The 22,724-nt window shown below is 31.6% G+C and overlaps 1 pseudogene; it reads right to left on the bottom strand.

Annotated features, from left to right (window-relative positions):
* Window positions 1–2,123: 2,123 nt before the first annotated feature.
* Window positions 2,124–9,029, bottom strand: LOC8274797 (annotated as a pseudogene).
* Window positions 9,030–22,724: the final 13,695 nt, after the last annotated feature.

A 22,724-nucleotide genomic window follows, 5' to 3' on the forward strand; every position in this document is an offset into this window, starting at 1 on the left:
AAGCTGATGTAAGGGAGCTGGTCGGAGAGCTTGTCATAGTTGATAATGCCGTCGGAGCTGGTGACATCAAGAGAGGAGAGTGACAATAGCTCACCATGATTCCTAAATATGAGGAATTTACATGGTATACTTTTTTCTTTATAATTTTACTTTTATACCACACCTTTTAACATTTTCCTTTTTTGCTAATCTTTTCTTTTTCTTATATTTTATGAACCTTTATCTTTCATTTCTACTTTTGAATGTGGTTTTGGAGCTTTGTATTTGAATTTGGACTTTTCATCGCATTTTGTTACTGTTTATTCTTTTTTATTTATTTATTTTCAAAACAACTCTTAACTATCATTTTCTCTCTCTCTTGTTTGTATTACTGGTTGCAAATATGATCATTCAACCTCATTTAGTTGATTGTTAACAGATTTAAATTTCAACTCAAGATAATTTTTTATCCAAACTCTATAAAGATTGCAGCAAATCTAACAACCATCTCATCAATAATTCACAAATTCACATCATCAAATAGAAAAACTAAAGATTAGAGACTTTTTGAAGATAAATTCATCAGTTCTTTAATTTTATAAGAGTTAAATCTAATTTTAAACTTTTATTTAGTTGATTTTATATTATTTTAAATTTTAATATATTCAAATACTTCAAAAACTATCACATTATGTGATTTATTAAATATTTAAAGTTATAAAAGATAAATATTGAATTTCAAAACTCGGATCTACAAAACACTAAGTACTTACATCTATTTTGTAGAAAACCCAGAAAATAGTATATATCGAATATATATAAATATATCATAAATATATATTTTTAAAATTCAATAAATTTGTGTTTATATTATATGTGCTTGATATATGACTTATAAATTTTTTGTATATTGACTATTATATGATGTAGATATATAAAAGAAATAAATTATTTATATATTATATAGAAAAATAATTTTTCTAAAATATATAAAATAATTTTTTAAGTATCTGATAAAAAGTATATATTAAGTATATAACGAGTTTATTTCGGATATATGATACTATAATTCTCATTGTTTTTCACCATTCAGATTTTTAAAATAATTTTTTATTTTATAAATAACCAGTTATTTTCTTTTTTATTTTCTTTAATCTTTAAAATTTAATATATATATATATATATATATATATGGACTATCTATTTTTCTCCGCCACAATAGATATTAAAAAGAAAATATGAGATATGTAGACTTTGATGCAAAGGATATTTAATATTAATAACTTTTATATTCAATTTTATGACTTTATTTAATGAATTAAAATTTGTGTAACTAAATATTTTTTATAATTAGTTAATAGCTATTATGAGTGGTTAAAGTTATTTATTAGAGTCTATAGTACTTATGCAACAAATATATAGATCTTAATGAATTAAAAAATAGCAGTAGACATTAATTACATACTCATGATATAATCAACATATATTATATATTAATGAAAAAAAAATTAATATTGTTATAATATTTTATTAGATTTTCAAAAGATTGTTATCATTCTACCACTTTCCTTTGTTTGGGTTAAGGAATTCTAAATCCTGTAGATTTAGCCAAAATTTATGGATTTAAAATTTACAAAATTTTAAAAATTTTATCATTTGAATTAAATATTAAAAATAATAGATTTTTATTTAAAATTAAGAATAATCTTGAAATAATAAAAATTTATTAGAGACAATATTTAAAAAAAAAAGTATTAAAACAACCCACTATTCTTTTAAAATTGTGAATTTTAAAATTTTCAATTTACTAGATGAAAAATTAAAACCCCAAGAAATAAGAGATTTTGAAGGATGATAAATTTTTTAAAATTTATAGATTTAGATTTTTTTTGCTTGTCAAATAATGAATTTAAGTTAAATCAATGAATTTTATAGAATTTTTTATTTAAAATGTCTCAATCCAAGTCACCCCTAAGCTTATTTTAGAGAAACATAATAGTCCATATCTGTTGCTAGACATACACTATCAAGAACATAAACATGATGACTTAATTTTGTTCCTTATACATGACTTACTATCAAGGTTACATAATCTCCTCCAAGCAGATTAATTGCCATTCTGAGTGCAGATGCATATACCATTTTTACTTAGCAGACTTCTCTCTGTCATGGCCCGACGAAAAGTCGATTTACGGGCCGAGAGGAATGATTCCAAATGGATTTATTGAAACATGAGTTAGATAAAAATGGCGCTTAATATGTTGCATGTTTACAATGCTACTCATACCAGGAACTTGGAAAATATATTTGGTATAATTTAACAGATTTGGGTACTCTCTTAGAAGCCTTTTGCTGCACTTGAAGTAAATGGCATAAACCTGTAGAAAGATCAAAATGAGATTCATAAGATACATGCACATTCGATTCGAAAATGAATATAAGAGCCTGACATTAGTATTTAGAAAGCTCAATAAAGGGTTCTACTTGTCTGAAACCAAATTTCCCAATTCTGTTTTATCCAAGTTCCCTGTCAAAAACATGTCAGGGATAACTGTCCCAAAGCATAGTTGGCATCCCTTTCACTCTAGTTTCAGAGATGTCATCATGCCCTCATTTGCCATAAAAGAAAACTACATTCCTGTTTCCAACGGGGAGAGTTGCTTTGACTTGAAAGAAAAACTGCTTTAGAATAGAAAAAGCTAAAAACAGTCACCACAAGTCTCATGATAGAGCAAGCAATAAGAGATGATTTCTGAAGAATACGAATGCCTAAAAAAAACAGCAGGTCAATGGTTTGGTAGTCGATACATTCATGCACTTTTTTGAGCTGCTAAGTGGACACATACAAAAACTTACCACTTCTGGAAGCTATCTGGAACCTTAAAGTCCAGGCGAGGCATCTTTCTGTCATCCATAAACAAAATCGGTATAGGAAATAAGTTCAGAAGTCAAGATTACAGCCGCATGTGAATAAAGCCAAACAAAGTAAAGATGCAGCATCCTGTAGGTGTGACCTTTATACTATAACATGCTAAGCTCGAGCAATTACTATAACATCACTTCTTTTCCCAACCCCAAATGGGTGCTCAGTTTTAGCACTGGAAAAATGCTTTCCTGGAGGAATCTGTGCAATGATTCCAACTATATTTTCTACAAAATCTTTTGAAGAGAAGACTGGGTTGGAATGGGCAGTGTTCAGTGGGCGTGATGAGACAATCATATCAGAAAAAAAAAAAAAGATCTAAGCTCCTCTTTATGTGAGAACATGTAATACCTCATCAAATCTTACAAGGGTGACAAACAACCGGATATCGGATTCAGACAAAGTGTTTCCACATATATAACGTTGCTTTCCAAGTATCTCCTCGCATTTATCAAGAGCTTCAAACAACTGTTTTGTAGCCTGCAAAAATTGGACCAAATAGAATTTGAACTATTAACAAACCACCTCTGTTAAAATAATACTTGGCCTAATCATGCCGAACATAAAAGAACAAAGCTTACCTCCTCATAAGCCTCTTGCTTTTTGCAAGACCACATCTATAAACGCCATTGTTTATTCCATTGTATATCCATTCATTGGTTTCGTCAATATGAGCACGCAAGTGGGGAGGATATAAATCCAGACCTGGATTCTCAGCTACATCATTAAATTCAGAATTAAACATACGGATGATTTCTGAACTCTCATTATGTAGAAACTGTAAAATGTTGTTTTTATTGATATATGATGATATACATTAGTATTCTGAGATTACATGAGTGTGAGTATTCTGTTATATACAAGCTTGTGATTATAACGATCCTATTACTATGTGTGTTCCATTCCAACATTCCTTTCTAGCTTGGGAGAGGTGGAAGTGACCTTTCTTCCTTAGGGAAGAAAGGTTGCTCCTTTTCCCTGATTTGTGGCCTGTGATGATCAGAACTGAGGCCTTGACCAACAGTCAAAGACTGTTGGTTCTTGCTAACAGTCCTTGATTGTTGGTCCTTGCTGACTGTTCTTGATTTAGTTCCTCAACACTCCCCCTCACTCCCGCTCAAGGTGGGTTCAAACAAGTTGATAAAACCCATCTTGCTAAGGAGGCTTTGATGATTTGATTTATCTAGGGCGTTTGTAAAGATATCTGCCAGTTGCTCATGGCTTTTGATGAATGGAGTTTCAATTTCCCCAGACTGGACTTTTTCTCTTATGAAGTGGCAATCACTTCAATATGTTTGGTTCGTTCGCGAAAGACAGGATTCGATGCAATGTGCCTAGCTGCTTGATTATCACAGTACATTTTCATTGGGTTTTTGCATTCTATTTTCATGTCGGTAAGCACTTGTTTGATCCAGATGAGCTCGCTGGCTGTTGACGCCATTGCTCTATATTCTGCTTCTGCACTCGATCTCGCAATTACGGTTTGCTTTTTGCTTTTCCATGCTACTAAGTTTCCTCCCACGAAGATGCAGAACCCAGAAGTCAATTTTCTGTCACAGCTTCCAGCCCAATTGCATTAGAGAAACCAACTATAGTATTAGCATCATTATTATTTTTCATCCATATACCTTGACCTGGAGTGCCTTTGAGATATCTGAGGATTCTATCGATGGCGTCCATATGACAGGTGCAGGGAGAATGCATAAATTGGCTTACCATACTTACAGCATAGGCAATATCGAGTCTAGTAACAGTTAGATATATTAGTTTTCCTACTAGACGCTGATAACTTCCTATGTTGTCTAGAGGTTCCCCATCTTCTAAATTTAGTTTGGTTTTAGTCTCCATTGGGGTATTTATTGGTTTTACTCCTATTTTTCATGTTTCTTTTAATAGGTCAAGAACATATTTTCTTTGAGACAGAAATAAGCCTTTATGTGATTTGGCTATTTCTATCCCCAAAAAGTATGATAGTTGACCTAAATCTTTGATATCAAATTCTCGTTTTAGTTTTAGCTTCACCTTTTCAATTTTCTCATTATTATTACCAGTTATGATAATGTCATCGACATAAACAAGAATAATAATAGTGGATGTGTGAGTGTGTTTTACAAATATAGAAGAATCCGAAACACATTTATGAAAATTGATTTTTAACAAAAAATGACTTAGCTTGGCATACCATGCTCTTGGGAATTGCTATAGATAGCCTTTTTTAACTTACATACCAAGGAATGATCTGAAGAAGACTTGTGACCTGGAGGAAGAGTCATATAGACTTCTTCGTCTAGCGATCCTTGGAGAAAGGCATTCTTTACGTCCATTTGAAACAAACTCCAACCTGAATTAATTGCAACAGATAACAATATGCGAACAGTACTCATTTTGGCTACAGGAGCAAAAGTTTCCTGATAGTCTACCCCATAGGTCTGAGTGAATCCTTTTGCGACTAACCTAGCCTTATATCGTTCAATGGTACCATCACATTTATACTTAATCTTATATATCCATTTACACCCCACAGCTTTTTTGTTTTGAGGCAAAGTGATAATGTCCCATGTGTCATTCTTTTCTAAATCCTGAAGTTCTTCCTTCATGGCTTTACACTAATTGGGATTAGTGTTAACTTCATAGAAGGAGGAGGGCTCAGTGTGTGTTGTGAGTTTTCCTAAATATGCCTTGTATTGTTTTGATACTGAAGTGTAACTAATGAAGTGTTGGATTGGATACGATACCTTATGGGACACATAGTCCCTTAGCCTAGTAGGAGGTCTGATTAGCCGAGATGATCTTTATAAGGCAATTGCTTCTCCTTGTGGCTCATTTTCTCCCTCTAAAAGAGTTGCCTCGGTAGTGAGATTGTCTCCCCCGAAGGAAGTTGCCTCGGTGGTAGCCTCAGAGATTTGCTCTCTGTTAGATGGAATGTCCTGGATTATGCTGTCAAAAAAGGAAGGGTTATCCAAAAATAATAAAGTAGAGGGTCCATGATTGGGAGAAGTAAAGTACGGGGAGCTTTCATCAAATGACACATCTCGAGATATATAGGACTTATGGCTGGAAGGGTCATAACATTTATACCCCTTTTTTTCAGAGGAGTATCCTAGGAACACAATTTTGACAGAACTTCTGTCGAATTTATGGTGATGCCTAATGTGGACAAAAGCTATGCAATCAAAAACACGAATGTGTCCTAATTCTATTTTCCGGCCTTTGAGAATTTCTAGCGGACTGAGATTTTTGAGTCTAGGGCTGGGTAAGCGGTTGATGAGATAGGCAGTGGTTAGGAGGGCGTTAGACCAAAAAATATGGGGAATATTATTTTGAAAAAAGGAGTGATCTAGTGACTTAAAAAATGTGGCGATTTTTTCATTCAGAAACCCCTTTTTGTTCAGGAGTATAAATGCAGGTGGTTTGATATAAAATTTCATGTGTGGAGAAAAAATCCAAAAAGTTGTTGTTTACGTATTCAGTACATTATCTGAACGGAAAATTTTAATTTTGGCGTTATACTGATTTTGAATAAAATTAAAAAAATTTGGAAGCAGGTAAAAACTTCATTTTTTCCTCTGAGCAAATAAACCCAAGTAGTACGTGAGTGATCATCAATAAACGTGAAAAAATAACGAAAGTAATTGTATGAAGTGACAGGGGCAGGTCCCCAAATATCGGAGTGAATCAAATCAAACATATTTTTAGATATAGTAGAAGATACAGGAAAAGGTAATATAGTGTGTTTAGCAAATTTGCAAATATCACAACAACTAGAGTTCATTTTTAAACAAAATAGCTAATTTAAGACTCTATCGAACGGATGTCCAAACCGTCGATGAAGCAACATTTCTTGATTAACAGGGTTGGTCGAGGCAAAACACTGGTTGGAAGAATTTGTGAGATAAAATAGGCCACGTTCAAAGCGACCCTCACCAATCATCTTCCCTGTAATGCGATCCTAAAATAGCACTTCAAAGGGTGAGAATATAACATTATAATTGAGAGTCTTAGTGAACTTACCAACAGATAATAAATTAGATGTAAAATCAGGTAAGAGAAGAATATCAGGAATATTTTTATGCAATAACTGAGAAGAGCCAAAACCAAAGATTTTAGATTGATTTCCGTTGGCAACGATCACATGTTGAGAATGGGTAGGAACAAAATTTTACAATTTTGTTGCATCTCATGTCATGTGATCCGTTGCCCCGGAGTCAATGCTCCAATTTTGAGAAGTATTTAATGATTTTATATAACTTTTAGAAACTGAACCTGACCCACTTGCTGGAGCTGAACAATTAACTGAAGTTGAGAAATTAATTCTCTAAGTTGAGATTGTTCTGTCGGGTCGGATCCGGGTCAGGTGTGCTGAGCAGAGTGAGTCAGATCCGGGTCAGAGGAGCTGGGTCGGGTCGGGTCACTGATTCCGGGTCGGGTCGAATCGCTTGAGTCAGTTCGGTGTAAGTTAAAAGACACCAACCCGTTACTCTCACGACTCGACTCCATCATTCCCTCATAACCCTTAGGGTTAGCGACACCAAGGCCGCCAAATCTTTTTTTCTCCTCTTTCTCTCGTCTCTTGCTTCTGCCTCTCTCGCCCCTGTCGAGACCTGGCCGTAGACTGAGATGGAGGTGCCAGCAGCATTCCTAAGCGTGCCCCTGCCTTCTGCAGTGGTCGCACCTCTCGACGCTCGCGAGCGCTCCTCTCGCTCGAGTCGTCTCGTGAGGGTGCGAAGGGTGGGCGATGTAGGCCTTGGTTTCTATGTTGTCGAAGCTGCTAGTCACGCTCATGGTAGCTCATCTAGTTTCCTCCTGTTGGATGGTAGCTATGACGACGTTTATTGAGGAAAGGTGGCTTAACAGAAGTATTTGAGATCGAAGGGCCTCATAGCTTGTATCCGACCCGCCCAGGTAAGTATATACCAGATCTTGCTGTGCTCTTTTTCTCGACTCTTCTGGGTCGATTGTCAGTGGAAGGTAACTTTGTAGTTCCTCCCATCTGGTCAAAATTTCTGTTGCGTAGCTTGTGCTTGTTCGAGTTCCTTGCTTAATCTGTGCTAATTCATGCTTTAGATAAAAAATGTGGCATAATTCTGCTCATGGTCATAGAGGCCTTTCATTTTATTCCATATTGCCTGTGAGGATTCCAATAGCATGCACAGCCTTGTTATCTGAGGCTTCATAGTATTAGTGAGCAGCGACTTGACCAAATGGTTTGTCGTCTGCCACTCCTCAATTGCCTCCATTCCTTCTTTTGTTGGTTGTCTTGGATTGGGTGGTTGAGGTCTGCTTCGGGTCCCTGTGATGAACCCTAATTTCTTCCTGCCACTTAGGATGATGTAGACTAATCTCAACCATTCAAAATAATTTTGATTTCTTTTAGCACAGTGTTGGTTAATTTTGTGATATCACTGTGAGACATGGCGAAAGAGATTGTTTTTATGTTGGTGGTTGGTTTGGATTGGTAGGGGATGACAGGATCAAGCCTACTCTGATACTATATAGAAACTGTAAAATGTTGTTTTTATTGATCTATGATGATATACATTAGTATTTTGAGATTACATCAGTGTGAGTATTATGTTACATACAAGTTTGTAATTATAACGGTCCTATTACCATATGTGTTCCATTCCAACGTTCCTTTCTAGCTTGGGAGAGGTGGAAGTGACCTTTCTTCCTTAAGGAAGAAAGGTTGCTCCTTTTCCCTGATTTGTGGCCTGTGATGATAAGAATTGAGGCCTTTGACTGTTGGTTCTTGCTGACTGGGTCTTGATTTAGTTCCTCAACACATTATTAACAATTGTCTTGAGCTGCTTATCCCACAGCAGCTATCCTAAGAAGAAAAAAATACAACATATCAACTCAAGAAATAAAACCAAAATAGAGAGTGAAAAAGGAAACTGTATGCAAGTATGAAACATACAGGAACTGTGTACTTTCCAACATAATTAGCACTTGCAAGCTCATAAAGTTCTCTTGTACTTTTTGCTCCATTCAAAGGATCAGGCTCAGCTCCTGGTTCCTCGGTCTCTGAAGCAAGAAAAACCCATCCCATATGTTCCAAATTGTCCTTCGTTCTTCCCCATACAGATTTGGTAGGCTACACAGTTAAAAAAATAAGAGTAACTTTTAGCATTACAATATGGACTGGAATATACAAAATTCAATCATAAATTTACCGTGAAACTGATAGCCTACTCGAGTCCTTTAATCTTCAAGTACGCAAGACACCTTGAGGCCCAGGGGCATGCATAAGATACATACAGATGATACCTTCTAGACTCAGCTGGAAATTGAGCATTTGAATCTCTCGAAAAAAAATTGCGAAATGTTGAGGCAGTTCTTACAAGTGCCCCAGTGTCTGATTTTTCACCAAGTGCAGATCGAGTCGCTTGGAGATGTTGCTGAAAAAGTGCAAAAATTCAAAAAATAAAAAGCACCCAAACTTTGTAAAAGACCAAGAAAAACAGGGTATATTCATGAGAAACTCAAGCTCTTGTCATCTAGAAGACAGCTGCAAGCTTATTAATGTCTTTTGATGCAGAAGCATAATATCCAGATTTTCTGCATTTCAATATGTCCCAAGTGATGTTAGATTGCAACAGAAACAAAGAGTTAAATCTTTCTCAAAGGCCATTAGACAGCTCATTTAACAAGAGAAACCCCAGAAGATCGACCCTTTCTTTCCCCCTGTTATAAGTAAGAATCATACAGAAGTTCATGAATAACAACTTCACTAACACATACAAATCTGGATTAGTTACTTTGAACACGAATGTGGTGTTCCTCTTGTTAACTGGCTCAAATGCTAAGTGGATTTGCTAAAGAAAGATGAAATTAGCATCCTGTCTAAAGAAATCATCCTTTTGTTTTCTTTTGAACTCCAATGTTTCTAGCAAAACAAGAAGCAACAACGTTCCCTCCCACTGAATATCTGAAGGACCTTATACTTGTACCAAATGTGCAATTTAGCCCTTAAAGTTTTAGTTAATTTAATTTAATTTAATTTAAAACTTTGAACTTTTAAAACTATGGGAAAAGGTACAGATAGAATCTTCAAACTTTTAATCAAATCTCAATTAAGCCTTTAAATTTTAAGCCAGAATAATTAAATCCTTAAACTAAATAATATGGAACAATTAAGCCTCTCTATGCGACTCTGTTACTTTTTGCGTTAACTATTTTGATAAAAGGTATGAATAATCCCTTAAACTTTTGATTGAATCTCAATTAAACACTTAAACTATAAGATGAAATAATTAAGCCTTTAAACTAAAAGACTATTATTTCAATAAAAGAAAAAAGATAAAATCCTTTCATTTTTCACACCTAGGTTTTATCTTAACTCTTTCATTTTCTACATATCGATTTTATCTTCTTCTTTTTAGAAATAATTATTTTAATTTTTGAATTATTTTTTTATTTTATATAATTTTTTAGAAATATAAAAAAATAGAATTTATAATCTAGGTGTCTTTATGCTATTGCTTTTTATTTTATTTGTGTCGTCATTAATAAAAATAATTATCCATAGGAGTTATATAAAGAGGTTTAATTGTTTCATATATTTAGTTTAAAGATTTAATTGTTCTAAATTATAGTTTAAGGGCTTAATTGATATTTATTCAAAAATTTAGAGAGTATTCTAAGTCTTAAGCCTATCCAGTGTAAGGCGAGTTCCTTTCGATCGTCTTAAGCTCTTCCTTCTGCTAGCGAGAAAAAGTAAATGCTAAGGTAATTCTTTTAAAAAGCTCTTAGAGTTGTCATCGATCTAGTTTCAACTTTCATAGCAATATTTCTTGATTGAGTATTTTCTAGTGGGCTCCCCATCCATATCTTTTGTCAAAATAGTTAACTATATCAATGATGGAGTTGCATAAAAGAGCTTAATTATTCTGTATTATGTAGTTTAAGGAATTAATTGTTTCAACTTAAAATTTAAAAGCTTAATTGAGATTTAGTCAAAAATTTAATAAAGTGTTTTTTACATTTTGCCTAAAACTATTAAACTGTTTGAAGAATAAGTTAATATATATATATATATATATATATATATATTGTTCTATTAGATTAATAAAATTATATTTAAGGAAGCATAAAAATGGTCCTTATAGTTTGATTTTTTATATTTAAAAGACTGTAGTTTTGAAAAAGTATATAAAAATGTACTATCGTTAAATATATAAAAGTTCTGTAATCTAATAAAAAATATGTAAAGAATCTTATATTTAAACCGAAACTAATAATGAAAAAGAAAAAAAGACAGACAATAATCTCAAACGGTAACATCAATTCGAGCTCATATATATTCACCATATTTATCAAGTGTAATTAAAATGGTGGAGCAAATGCGAACAATTATGAAAATAACCTTTTATAATAATAATAATAATAATAATAATAATAATAAATTTTTGATTTTTATAGTAATCAACTTGGATCATCTTTTTTTAATCGAGATAGATGAAATAGATTAAAAGAGGGTGAAAAATACAAATTATATGAGCCAAAATATTACAATCACGCGGAGCAAAGGAAACCCTTTTTTCATTTAGAATAAAGAGTAAAGGAAAACTTGATAGGAGAGGAATCAGATAGAATATCAAATATATGGCCAAAGATAAGACAGGATTGACGTGTGTTGATAAGCTATCTGATTAACTTCCAATGTATCTCCTTCACAAAAAAAAAAAAAAAAAAAAAAAAAGGAAGAAGAAAAGAAACATGTTTCCAATCCAACTCCATAGTTCAAACCATAGCATCATGCAAAGCCAAACTCTCCAAGACTAGTAGATGGACCTTATACATGTGAGTGCATCGGTACAGGTGAGTGTGGATTGAATATAAAGAGGATGGGTCTCAAACAATTCATTTATTAACGTATAACTTATTTAGAATCGAATATTTTACGACTTTTTTACAATAATTATTATATTTTTACCTCACACAAAAAAACGTAACAATAGTTTCCTTCTTTTTTTTTTTATGTTAAAACTTTTGCAAAAATACTCTTTTTATTTTCTCAATGCCAATTTGTGATGTGAGCCATATCTTGCATTGCCCAATAGAAATAAACTCATGAAAAGGGGACATGACCAGAGAATTTTTTTGAATTTAAAGAACTAAAAGTGAGGATTAAGATTGGTAAAAGGCAAGAATATTGAGCACAAAAGAAAGAAAGAGCCAAATTTTATCAAATACGAGTGTTTTAACTATTTTTCAGTGTAAACACGCAAGGGAGTGGGTGAAGTTTTGTTTTAATCTTTGTTTTGTAAATTTGAAACATGTCCCAAAGCAAGGATAAAGGGATCTCGGATGATGAGCCGCGAGAGATGGGTCTTAAACTCCATATGATAGGAGAGTAGTTTCAAGGGACCTTAAAACACCTAAATTTAAGGTATTGACAACATGGATGAAAGACTTGAGCGAGTGCAGTCCAATTCTCAAAAAGGGCAGCCTAGGTGCTTCAACAGCAATCAGAGGAGGACAAGGCATATAGATCATGATGATTACTATGAGGATAATTACAAAGAGGAGGAGCGAGGTTCCAACTTGAATTATGACAGATTTAGGAGAGGTTATGGAGGACGAGATAAAAGAGGACCTAGAAGGCAAGATAGAAACTTGGGGAATATCAAAATGAAAAATCTCTTCGTTTCAAGGCAAGAATGATCCTGAGATTTATTTTGAATGGGACATGAAGGTTGAGCTAGTATTTGATTGCCATGATTATTCCAAAGAGAAGAAGTTGAAGCTAGCTACGGTTGAGTTCACTGATTATGACGTGGTTTAGTGGGACCAACTTGTGCTTTTGATGTGCGTAAAATACGTACATCTAAATGGGATTTTTAAGATTAACTTTATGTACATTTGGATGTGAATTGGTCCCAACACTCACCCTATGTGTCTGTTTGTATGCATTAGGTCCAAAAGAAGTCAAAATATGATAAAGGGAAGAAATGGAGCATAATTGGTCGTCAAAGTTGCTGAAACAAGCTAAGTATTTCATGAGGAAGGTTAACACGACCGTGTTGGATTCAACACTGGCCGTGTTCCCTACACGGCTAGCAACACGGCCGTGTTGGATGCATCAAACATAAAAAAAAAAAAAAAGAAGTTTTTAAGGAGCACGGCCACACAGAGTAACACGGGCATCAACACCAGAACATGTTGGGAACACGTGCATAAACACGGCCATGTTCATGGCAGCTGGTCAAATTCATTTAAAAAGAAAGAAAAGAGAAAAAGGGAGGCAGCTAGGGTTAGAACGTCCAAAACTCATCTTTTTCTCTATCTAAGGGTTTTCTGAGTTGAAACTAAGAGAAAATGAGACTTGGATCAAGGTTTCACTTGGATTCTCTTCGAAGATCAAAGATTGGCGAGGATTATCGATTGGTTTCAATCCGAGTAAGAGGAACAAGAATCGATCCAAATTGGGTACGAGGAATTGGAGCTATTTACTCTCATCCAAGAGTAACACGGGCATCAATACCAGAACATGTTGGGAACACGTGCATAAACACGGCCATGTTCATGGCAGCTGGTCAAATTCATTTAAAAAGAAAGAAAAGAGAAAAAGGGAGGCAGCTAGGGTTAGAACGTCCAAAACTCATCTTTTTCTCTATCTAAGGGTTTTCTGAGTTGAAACTAAGAGAAAATGAGACTTGGATCAAGGTTTCACTTGGATTCTCTTCGAAGATCAAAGATTAGCGAGGATTATCGATTGGTTTCAATCCGAGTAAGAGGAACAAGAATCGATCCAAATTGGGTACGAGGAATTGGAGCTATTTACTCTCATCCAAGGGTGTATTCGGGTTCCTCTACCTTTACTCATTTTTTGTGATTGAATTCTTATTGGTTGTGATTATGAACATGATTAGCTAAACTTATTAACCCATTGGGGTTCATTATCTAGGGATTTTTGTACTTCAATTTTGAATTGAATGTATTGCTTGTAAATATTGATTTGTAATGGAAGTATTTATTGATTTGTTCTTCATATCTTGTTGAATGATTTTTGAAATTTGAATGATCTTGAGAAAGACGTTTAGGTTTGGATTGTCCTTTGCAACCTAGAATTGAATTCGCCTAGAGATAGGGTGTTCGTTCTAGCGGATTGAGAATTAACAACTCTCAATAGTGTTAAATGGTACATAATGCTAATTTGGGTAATTAGAGTTAGGAAGAGATTTCAACCTAATTAATCTAAGTTAAGATGTTAGTGTTATTGAGAAAGGCATTAATTGTGTAGAGATTTTCCTACGGAAATTGGATTCAATCAATCAATTCCACCCTTAGTTTCCATTCCTTAGAGACAAGAATTTTCAAAGCGTTATTCCTTTACTTGAATTAATCATTCCCTAGTATACGTAGTTCGACAACAATTAGAGTAGCTGTTAGTTAATTTAGGAATTATTCATTAACACCATTTTTTTTGTGATTAGATAACAGAGAAAGTAGATTTAGGTTCATACGTTCTTTGGGGAATACGATACTTGGTACTCGCCGTTAGCTATACTCTACTGATAGGTACACTGCTTTAGGTCATAGTCTTGCTTGACTTAGCACACATCAGCTTTCAAGGCCACAGAATGGTGAAGGACCGATTTCCATATGGGAGGAGATGAAGAGGGTCATGAAAAAGAGGTTTATTCCTTCTCACTATTATAGAGAATTATATAAGAAATTACAAAGTCTTGTGGAGGGATCTAAGAGTATGGAGGACTACCATAAAGAGATGGAAATAGCCATAATAAAGGCTAATGTGGAAGAGGATAGAGAGGCTACTGTGGCTCGATTCTTGCATGGTTTAAACTGAAATATTGCTGATGTGATTGAATTGCACCATTATGTGGAACTTGAAGATATGATACATATGGCCATTAAAGTGGAGAGGCAACTTAAGAATCAAAGCAACTCCAACAGATTCAATTCGGCTTCTACATCCACAGGGAAACCGAATTATAAGAAGGAAGAAGTCAAAGAAAGACCAAGATATGAGAAGCTAAAGGATTCAAAGAGTTCACTATAAAAACTCCCAACAAGGCCGAGACACCTAATTCAAGAACAAGGGACATCAAATGCTTTCGATGCTTAGGGTTAGGACACATAGCTTCTCAATGTCCTAATAAAAAAGCATTGATCTTGAAAGATGATGGTGGAGTGGAGATCCAGAGTGAGGAAGAGGAAGATATGCCGCCACTTGAGGATTCAAGTGATATTGAGATGCCCACAAATGGAGAGGTGTTGGTCGCATAAAGAGCCTTGAGTGCACATGCCAAAGTAGATGAGGTACAACGTGATAATATTTTCATACTAGATGCCATGTAAATAAAAAAGTATGTAGTATGATTATTAATGAGGGGAGTTCTACAAATGTTACTAGCATTGAGTTAGTTGAAAAGCTTGGCTTATCTACTTTAGCACATCCTAGACTTTACAAATTGCAATGGCTAAATGATTATGGGGAGATTAAGGTGACTAAACAAGTTCTAATGTCTTTTTCTATTGGGCGTTATAAGGAAGAGGTGTTATATGATGTCATACCTATGCATGCGGGTCATTTTCTTTTAGGGCTTCCTTGGCAATATGATAGGAGAGTAGTTCATGATGGATACACTAATCATTATTTTTTTATAATGAATAAAAGACATATTACTCTTGTTCCTTTGACACCTAAACTGGTGGATGATGATCAAATGTGCATGAAAAAGAGTGAAAAAAAGAAAATAATCAAGAGTGAAGAAAGTGAGAAGACTTAAAGTTTAAAAATAAAAAAAGAGAGTGTGAGTGAAAAGGCAGGTTTGGCCAAGAGTGAAAAGAAAGAGTGTATACATATAAGTGAAACTAAAGCGAGAAAAGTGAGCTTTTATGTGAGAGAGAGTGAGATTAAGAGGGCTTTTGATTAAAATTAGTCTATGATTGTACTTTGTATAAGGAGGCCTTTTTAAGCACTAACGATCTTGATTCTTCCCTAGCTAGTGCTATTCTTTCCTTGTGACATGAATTTGGTGATGTATTTCCTGAAGATGTGCCTAATGGTTTACCACCTATTAGGAGAATTGAGCACCAAATTGACTTTATACCTAAAGCTTTAATTCCAAATAGACCAGCCTATAGGAGCAATCCGAAGGAGAAGAAGGAACTTCAAAAGCAAGATGAGGAATTGATGACCAACGGGCACGTGAGGGGAACATGAGTCCATGTGTGGTTCCTATCTTGCTAGTACCTAAGAAGGATGGATCTTGTATGTTTGTATGTTGATTACCGAGCTATCAACAATATCACTGTAAAGTATAGACATCCCATTCCTGTATTAGATGATATGTTAGATGAATTGCATGGATCTTGTATGTTTTCTAAGATAGACTTAAAGAGTGAATATTATCAAATCCGCATGAGGGAAGGGGATGAATGGAAAATGACATTCAAAATAAAATATGGATTATATGAATGGTTAGTTATGTCTTTTGAATTAACTAATGCACCTAATATATTCAAGAGACTTATATGAATCATGTTTTGCGCACTTTTATTTTGGTTTATAGTCGCACTTTGCATGAACATGTTGAATATTTGCAACTTGTTTTGCATGTTTTAAGAGCCAAAAAGCTCTATGTCAATCTCAAAAAGTGTACCTTTTGCACAGATAAACTTGTGTTTCTTGGTTATATGTTAGTGCTAGGTTATTGAGGTTGATGAGGAAAAGGTGAAAGCCATCAAGGAATGGCAGACGCCTAAGGGAATTGGGGATGTGAGGAGTTTCCATGGTTTGGCTAGTTTCTTTAGGAGATTTGTTAAAGATTTTAGTACACTAGCCGCCCCTTTCACTAAAGTTATTAAGCAAAGTGTTGGTTTAAGTGGGGTGATGAGCAAGAAAAGACTTTTCATTTGATTAAGGATAAGTTGTCTTCCTCACCTATTCTTGATTTACCTAACTTTACAAAAGATTTTGAGATTGAATGTGATGCTTCAGGACTAGGTATTGGAGCTGTTCTTATGCAGGAAAAGAGGCCAATCGCTTTCTTTAGCAAAAAGTTTAATGGGGCAGCATTGAATTACCCCATATATGACAAAGAGCTTTATGCTTTAGTGCACCCCTCAGAGACTTGGCAATATTATTTGTGGCCCAAAAAGTTTGTAATTCATACAGATCATGAATCTTTGAAGCATCTTAAGGGGCAACACAAGTTAAATAGACGGCATGCTAAGTGGGTTGAATTCATCAAAATGTTTTCTTATGTGATCAAGTACAAGCAAGGGAAGGAAAACGTGGTTGCATATGCTTTATCACGCAAGTATGCACTACTTTTTACTCTAAATGCAAAATTGTTGGGATTTGAATACATTAAAGATTTATATGTTGATGATGTTGATTTTAGTAATGTGTTCAATGCTTGTGAGAAAGTAGCTTTTGGAAAGTTCTATAGGCATATGATGGATTTCTATTTAAAGAAAATAAACTATGTGTGCCTAATTCTTTTTTGCTTGAGTTGCTTATGAAAGAAGTTTATGGAGGCGGGTTAATAGGGCATTTTGGGATAGCTAAGACTTATAATGTTTTAATTGAACACTTCTTTTAGCCTAATATGAAACATGATGTTATGCATATTTGTAAAAGATATGTTACATGTAAAAAAGCTAAGTCTAAAGGTAAGCCTCATAGTTTGTGTACTCCTTTGCCTATCCCTATTGAACCTTGGGTTGATATTTCTATGGACTTTGTATTAAGTTCGCCTACAAGAAGGTGTAATAATTCTATAAATGTGTTTGTTGATAGGTTTTCTAAGATGGCACATTTCTTACCATGTCATAAAACCAATTATGCATCACATATAGCTGATTTGTTCTTTAAAGAAATTGTGCACATACATGGCATGTCTATAACTATTGTGAGTGATAGGGATGCAAAGTTCTTGACTTACTTTTAGAAGACCTTATGGTGTAAATTAAGTACTAAACTTTTATTTTCTACGACTTGTCACCCATAAACTGATGGTCAACAAAAGTAGTAAATAGAACCTTATCTACTTTGTTGCGTGCCATTATTCAAAAGAATCTTAAAATATGGAAAGATTGTTTGCCATATGTTGAATTTGCATACAATAGAAGTGTCCATTCAGCCGCTAAATTCTCACCCTGTGAAATTGTATATAGTTTTAATCCACTTACTCCTTATATTTATCTCATTTACCACTTGATAAGCGTGTTGATTTTGATGGAAAGAAAAGACAAATTTAGTGCGTGACTTACATGCTAAGGTGCGGCTCAACATTGAGAAAAGAACCAAACAATATAAAATAGTAATAATATAAAGATAATTTTTATAGAAATAGGATACTAAAAAATTAAAAAAAAATTACTTTTTTCATAAAAATATATTATTATACTAAACTAGTAATAAAATACTACATATATAGTTGATGTAGATGAAATTTTAGATTTTATAACTTTGACATGCTAAACTAATAATCAATATGATTATTTAATTATGTTAAGCTAATATAATTTTATTAATATATTAGTTGTAAATTTATCCTATTAGTTTAATACACAAAACTAGAATTTTAATTATTTCTTTTAGTAGTTTATGTGTATTCTGCATGAATGTTGGATGCACTAAACTAGCAACTAATAAGTCATCATTATCTCATAAGACAATCAAATTAAGCTAATAAATATCTAGACATGCATATTAGATGTATTCAATCAATAGCAACTATTATTATATAGTAATTTTGTGATTTGTGTAATTAGATAATAAACATGTTTTTTAATTTTTTAATTTTAATTATATTATTAAATTATTTTAATAATTAAATATATGTGTATTTATTTTATACTAAATGATTTTATAACAATCACAAATATCATTTAAGTACATTGTATCTGTCAAAAAATAGATTTCTAAATAAAACACGAAATATATATATAATTAAGTAGGTTAGAGTTATGTACAAAAATATTCAAATCATAATATTATTATATTTACATAAAGTAAAATTTTGAAAAGAAATCACTTTCAACATGATAAAAATAAACTGGCTAAAAATAGGAGTGATAAAAAAGATAAAATGATATTTTTAATTGAATTTATAATTTCTTTAGTGAGTATAGATTAAAGTACCAGGACTCTTTTGTAATAATGTTAAAAATACAAGTCCATCTCTTTATTTTCGAAGATATGTAATAATTTTTCTCAATTTTGAATTCGCTAACCAATTAATTCTCCACATATTTATAATTAATATGAAAAATCTAAAATAAATCACCACATTAACATCCTCTTACAATTTCTATAAAAGGTGAACATTTCTTTGAATTTTAATGAAGAAATAAATTAAAATATAAAAGAAGATAATGATGACAAAGTTGAAAAGAATTGATTAGATTAATATTGATATCATTAACTAAAATTAATCTTATTGAAAATTGATATATTTAACTTTATCTTATAGTAATAATGATAACTAATTTTATGAAAGATATATCAAATAATTAAATATGATGACAATAAAAGAAATTGAAAGAAAAGGTGATAAATTAAGATTTAATGTACATTAATAGATATTAATATGGCGCTATTAATATTAAAAAAAAAAGTTTAATGAAAGAAAAACTCATAAAAAGATGTTGTTATATATTAGAATATTAATGTTTAATAAAATCTTTTTCTTAAAAATAAATAATACATACCAATATTATAATTTTTATTTTTAAAAGTTTTTAACAAAATATGTATAAACTATCATTGCACATTCAATCATTTAATAAATTGTAACTATGAAATTTTAAAAGAATTAAACATTTTGAATATATCAATTATTAAAAATAATAAAGTTTACCTGAAATTTGTGATTTCAAGATGGTATAAAATATTTTATAATATTGGAAGTCTTTGATTTTAAATTAATATATTTTTACTATATTTGTGAATCTTATCTTTTGTAATAATATATTAAATTTTTTTATTACTAACTATAGATATAATTAGTGTAACATTTTGAGGTATAAATATATTTATTTGTAGATTAATTTACTATAGTGTAAAGATTTTTATATTGTCTTAACATTAAAAATGAATATGATGATAAATTTAAAATATATATAATTTTCTATTTTTTAAGTGACAACGAGTCAAATACTTAATATTCACATGCAATGCACATAAATAAATAAAAACTACTTTCTTCATTACAAAAATAAAGTCCACTATTAATTTATACGTGGATTGGAATTTCATTTGATCTAGTAATACAATTTCAATGCTAGAATTTTAAGTTTTCTTAATTTATTTTTTCAATAAAAAAAATGAGAATGTTACTAATTGAAAATAGAAAAATTGTTAAACTAAAAGAGACAATTAATGTTTCTAATTTTTAATAATTATAAGCTTTGCATGGTAATAATAAATATGAGTGCTACATCTTAATTGATTATATTTTTATGTTTCAATCAACCAACTAATTTATTTTAAATGTATTATTCCTTAATATATAAATAATTAAATTTATCTTTATAACTTTTAATTAATTTGATTGTGGTAAATAAGAATAATTGTAAATTATATGATATTATAATTATATAAATGTATTTAAACAATTACAAGAGAAACATATGGATGTAAATATATTAATATAGAAAGTAACATATTTTTTTATTTTATTACAATATTTTTGGAGATAAATAATTATTTTATATAAAATAATAAAGTGAAGATAAATACAAATTAAAAATTAAAATCAAAATAATAAACATTGTAACTTAAAAAAATTAGTTACAAAATGATATTTTCAAAATAATAATATTAATTTATTAAAATATATTACCATATTTATTTTTATTTAAAATTATTCTAATTTATAGTATGTGAATATGAGTCAAAATATTATAATTCATATGCAACATTCGTGAGGAAAAAATTAGTATATATATATATGTGTGTGTCTATAAATATAACAAAATCTGAAACTAGGTTTAATTGAAGTAAAAAGTATTAATTTTGTATTATGTTAGACAAAAAGATTAGAAGAGAAAAAGGAGTAAATTGACACTATATGAAGACTTTGAATGGCAAATTGGCATTTATTCCATTTTTTAGCAACTCGTTTATAAAGCAAAGCTAGTGTTCCAAAAGGTATTCAACTGCTTCAAAGATAAATTTGCTGCATGAAAGCGAGTCTGAATATATCAACAACAATCAAATTCTTGGACCTAATCATTAGTATGATTTAAGTCTAAGTTAATGGATTTAACTTTTTTACATTACAAACTCTTTTAGATTTTTTTTATATATCCGGATTCCTCGAAAAGTTAAGGATTAGTAATCCTTTTTAGAAATCGAATGGATTCGGTCTTATACATACGCGAGGAAAGTAATCAAAAAAGAAAGAAGAACTCATCTTCTTTCTTTTATCACTTAGGAGCCGCGCGAGATGAAAATCTCATGCACGGTTTTGAATGAGAGAAAGAAGTGAGGAATCCTCTTCTCGACTCTGACTCTCCCACTCCAGTCGTTGCTTTGCAATTTGCACTTGGTAATATTATATAGATCGAGCTAGCTCAAAAGCCAATATAAATCCAAGATCCTGAATTATATAATCCACAAGTTAAATGGGTCCCAGAACCGAGTCAAGCCAGATATCAACAAGTTCAAGCTTGGTTTGATTAATTCTGGCAGAGGCTCGAGCTCTACTCAAACTCGATTCGAGCTTTATTATGGAGCTCAAACTCAACTAGTTTGAAAATAATTAGGCTCATGAATAGCTTGAGCTCGGTTCGATGGATAGCTCAAGCTCTGTTCAAATTTGATTCATTAAGTAGTTATATAATGAGAAAAACTCGAATTCGAACTCGTTAAGCATTTTTTTAATTAAGTTAATCAATAGCAACATCTAAAAATATAGCAAAAAATGATGAAAGTATAAAATGTAGCAAATAAAAAAAAATTAAATTCACAATAAAAATAATCAAAATCAGCTTCTAAAAATATAGCAAAACATGCAAAAGAAAAAGTATTAGTAAAACAACATGAATAATGAAAGTAAAGACCATCGATGGATAAAAATTGCAAAAAGACCATACTAAACATATCACAAGTATGTGTTAACTTAAAAAAGCATATAAACCAATCATACTATTTCATTTTCTAGTGGCACTTACTTTTTAATGATAATATTTATAAAATTTAAAATAAATTTTAAAATATAAACTAGTCGAAGTGTGATATAATAAAGTAGCTATAAGTTTTTCATAATAAACTTATATAAATTATATTCTTGATTTATTTTAGCTTAGTTTTCAATTTGAATACCATTTATAAATATAAACGTAAATTCAATCCAAAATTTTAATTAAATTAAGATTCTCTCAAAGAAACCGTATGATTCAATACCGACACTCCACTCTACTGACTCCAAAATTCGAGTTAGACAAATATGAGATTTCTAAGAATTGAAGAGCATGATATTAAAAAGAAAATACTTTGTGTTAAGATAAAGATATATATAAGGTTTCGCAATAATGACAATACCACGACTATATTCATTTAGACACAATGTATAACTTTTTCTTTCTACGCTAGTGCTTGATTAGTCATGACCTATTATATACTAATTAAGGTTTCAATAATAAATATTTTTTTATTAAATTAGTATAATTAGAGGATGCATTTAGAATATTTTTACCGTCGTAAAAATATAATTAAAGTTTATAATACACAATAATTTATAAGTAAAATAAAAAATATATTAATGAGTCAACTTTATTTTATCTAATTTGAAAAATACTCATTTTATTAAATTGTTATAGAATATATTTATTTATTTTT

This window comes from Ricinus communis, chromosome 4 (assembly GCF_019578655.1).
Source record: "Ricinus communis isolate WT05 ecotype wild-type chromosome 4, ASM1957865v1, whole genome shotgun sequence".
Lineage (NCBI taxonomy): Eukaryota > Viridiplantae > Streptophyta > Magnoliopsida > Malpighiales > Euphorbiaceae > Ricinus > Ricinus communis.